The sequence below is a fragment of the Seriola aureovittata genome, chromosome 13, assembly GCF_021018895.1.
Source record: "Seriola aureovittata isolate HTS-2021-v1 ecotype China chromosome 13, ASM2101889v1, whole genome shotgun sequence".
NCBI classification, from domain to species: Eukaryota; Metazoa; Chordata; class Actinopteri; order Carangiformes; family Carangidae; genus Seriola; species Seriola aureovittata.
In genome coordinates, this window is record NC_079376.1 from 25,795,179 (window position 1) to 25,799,304 (window position 4,126).

The following is a 4,126-nucleotide window of genomic DNA, read 5'->3' on the forward strand; positions in this document are numbered from 1 at the left end:
AAACTGTAACTAATCACTTATTAATGGAAAGAAATATTTTACTAAAGCTTTATACATGATAGTTTGGTTGCCAGCTTCTGGACCAAAATCTATTTATTATTTTATATGTATATATATATATATATATATATATATATATATATATATATATATATATTTATATATTCATGCAGCATACAAACTTAAAAATGAAGGTATTAGCAAATAAGTACACATTTCAACTGTTATTTGTCTACATTACGACCTTTTATGAAGAATCCAAATCAGTTAATGAATGACTGATAACAGTACAACATGTGAGTATACACAGTGACATATAATGAATCACATTAACAGATCTTACTGCAGATAAGAAGCATTTATTAACTGACAATAGAACTGAAAATAATTTAAAACCAGGTTCACAATGACATTAGTCTCAGGGTTATGATAGCGGTCTTGGACAGTAAGCAATGTGTTTATGCATGTAAACAGAATAGAATAGAATGTGAATGTGTGAATGTGAATTTTGAAAAAACATCTCAAATGTCGCCAAAAATTGTTGGTTTTTCAGAGCATTCAACAAAGCAATATTTGGCAACATTGAAATGGAAACACCTTTTTTTGGGATTAAGTCACATGACATGACACATGATATCCAGATATTCTCGGTTGGAACTGGCTTTCCGGGGCATGACACGGCAGACGCCATGTTGCGTTCCATAACAGATCCACAGGACTTTGGTAAAATGGTATGATTGTATGACCTCAGAGAAATCTGTGGTACGTGGTTACTGTCAGGTATAAGAGGTTTGGAATTCCATCATCCAGATGCACGTAATGATGGAATTCATGCATCGTCTATGATGAAATACCACAATGGCTCTGTGGTGGATGCAGTTGAAATCACCGTCCTAACACTCATCAGATGCTGGAAAATCCCTCACCATGTTTATCGGGAAATGATTTATTCTCATAACATCACTCAGAGGAAACACAGAACATTCCCCGTTGCGTTTTGTCGACTTTTCGTGAAATAAAAAATAAAAAAAATGCTTCTATGTTGCGTAAAACCATTTTCATTAACTCCAGTAACAGTATGAGTACTCAATCAGTTAAGCAAAGAAACAAGATAAATGATGTTATACTGCTCTCATCTTAGGTAGCATGAAACATTAAAGGGGACATATTATGCTCCTTTTCAACAAGTTTGAATAAGTCTCAGAGGTCCCCAAAGCATGTCTTTGAAGCTTCTTGCTAAAAAATCCACTCCGATCCTATATTTCAGCATGCCTGTAAACCCCTCTTTTTCAGCCTTGTTCAGAACAGGCTGTTTCTGTGTCTGTAGCTTTAAATGCAAATGAGCTGTGCCTGACCACGCCCCTCTTCGGAAGGGGCTGCCGTTCGGGCTTCTGGCACCATGCTCTGATGTTTACGGTGACCGTGACCGGCGACCTGGCGTCGGTAGCGATTTGGTTCAACCACACGACTTTTATCCAGAATCTGAGCCAGAGGGAGAGGCTGCTGAAGAAGTTCAAACTCTACAACTGCAGCAGGACGTTTCTGAATGGTTGGTAACCAATTTTGTGTATTTTGACATTACATTTTCAGTTTGTTGATGAGTGCCGGCACACAGTTACTAACATGTAGCTAGGTAGCTAATGCTAACTGTTACTGTCTCGTCATTACTGGGAGCTCTTTTGGTAAATAAGCACTATTGTGAATAGTGTAATGTAGTTATCTGTCATGCCTCCTTAGATATACTTTTACAGTCTGAAAATGTTTGTAGTATGTGGACTGCTACAGGTGTTCAATGTTCAATGTCTGCTGACAAAGTAGATCATTTTTCTCCATGTTTTGAGCAGAGATGCTCATCATGACATCTTCCTTTATGTAGTAAATTTATTTTGTGTATTACAATGAAAGCTGTAAATCAGCATAAACATGTCTGACAGCAACAGTAATCTTTAGTCAAAGACTAAACTGTGCAGTTTTCTACACTACACTGTTGTCAAGCTCCACATTATATGCAATAAGTGACATGTTATAAATTACCTATGTTATATGCGCTTAATATGTAGCCAAGCTTACTTCTTACCCACCTTAGCTCCACTGTGTGTCAGTGTTTTAATTTCATAAGCTTTATATTTTGGTGAATGTTACCATTTTTTCTATATTTTGGACAGGTGCACCTGTGGAAACTGTGCAACCATGCCCACAGAAGCTGAGAACATCTGCTGCTAGGAGATACCACAGGTAGCATTCTCACTGGACAAACTAATCACTAATTTGTTTTGATTACATTACATTAATAATAAACCATAGCATTTACCATTTGCAATTCACTGTAGGTCACCAGACGGCTATGGGAGATCGAGGAAGATTTACCATGTATGGTAGACCGTCCTGGGTTGGAGCCGCTCTGCCTCAATGTGTTCTGCCTGCAACATGTACCGCACTGACTACGGTCCTTTACGGTTGAGAGGAATACACCAATACGTTTTGCTTCTTTGTTAAAACATAGTTTCAATCTAAATAAAAGATGTTAGGCAGTCTTGTTTTACTTCAGTGCACATAATTTTACAATGGTAATAACACACCACAAATAGAGTAACACACCCTCAAATTAATTAGTTTAGCTGCTCTTTGATTTGTAAAGTTCTTCTATCAGCAGATAGTGTGCATATAATATATGAATTCAGGAGTCATTTCTTTAGTAACAATCAAGTATTTATTTACATCAAATGAGGCACTTATAATCAGTGATAATAAAAAAACTGTAGGATTCACTGGATCCATAAAAAAATTTGTGAGACACATCAGTACTATAATACACCTCGAGGTGCAACCTGGACACATCATCAGTGACGCTCCCAGGATCATAGGGTGTTTCGGGTCTTAGTCAGACACCCTCACCCGGGCGACCCAGCCGGGGATGATCAATCCCCCGACTTGTGTCCAGGTAGCGCACTACGCCACGCCTCCCCCCTCTTCAACCAGAGCCAACGTGAAGCTTTTTCAGACGCTTCCAGGATGTTTTTGATGGCTCTTCGCCTGTGCAGTCCACAAATCCCAAGGAGCCCCAGGACCCTATGTAAGGACTTGCCTGCAAAACCCCTGCAACCCACCTCAATAGGCTCGCAGCGGGCCTTCCACCCATTCCTCCGGCACTCGGCCACAAGATCTGCATACTTTGCCCTCTTCCTCTCCTGAGCTTCCTCCATTCTGTCCTCCCAGGGGACAGTTAGCTCAAGGAGCACCACCTGCTTGCTGGCTCCAGATATCAAGACCATGTCTGGTCGGAGTGTCGTGGCTGCGATGATGTCTGGGAATCGCAACTGCCTCCCTAGGTCAACCAGGAGCTGCCAGTCCCTTGCTGTTGTGAGCAGGCCCCCCTGAGTGTTCTTGGAGGGTTGAGGTTTCTCCCCTGCTCGGACAAAGGCAATCGTGCTCTTGGTTGGGTGTTGCTGCCTGCTGGTGTTGATGCCAGTGCAGATGGTGTCTGCTATTGCCCGCAGGACCTGGTCGTGGCGCCAACGATACCTGCCATCTCCCAAGGCCTTTGAGCAACAGCTGAGGATGTGTTCTAGTGATCCTCTTTTCTGACAAAGCTGGCACACAGGTGAGTCTATCAGGCCCCAGGTGAACAGGTTAGCAGATATATGTCATAGATATATGTTTGCAAGACTAAATGCCCTGTCCAGTTGTTTTAGTCGATACAGGTATCTAGTCTATAGGAGCTTTGTGAGCTGGTGCTGGTGCTTCCTTGGTCGCAGAATCTGGGTCGTCATTCCAGCCTGCGTGGTCCTGCGCATCCATGCCGAGTTTCCTGACGCCACATGCCAGTACGTGGGTTTTAGACTGGCCCATGATAGAACCGGGACACAGAGCTGGATATGACCTCCTCCTTCTCAGGCCGCTCGAACTGTGCAGTGAGGTCCTCTGGGATGGGGATGGCCAAAGCAGCTTCTGTGTTTTTTACAAAACAATGACTGAAAGTCCGTTTCTAACTACCTCCTGACATTTTCTTTACTGTATTTTGTTGTTGATGGAACTGTCATAACATTATACGTGCAATACTTAATACAATGTGTACAAAACATTTTTTTTTTGTTGAAAAATAAAATAATATAACACACCTTTGGAA

The 4,126-nt window shown here is 41.5% G+C and overlaps 1 long non-coding RNA gene across 1 annotated transcript; it reads left to right on the plus strand.

The window, feature by feature from the left end:
* The first annotated feature begins 308 nt into the window (after positions 1-308).
* Positions 309-2,659, plus strand: LOC130180443 (uncharacterized). Its single transcript, XR_008829405.1, has 3 exons — positions 309-1,549; positions 2,166-2,235; positions 2,331-2,659. It is a non-coding gene; the product is annotated as an uncharacterized LOC130180443 (long non-coding RNA).
* The last annotated feature ends 1,467 nt before the right edge of the window (positions 2,660-4,126 follow it).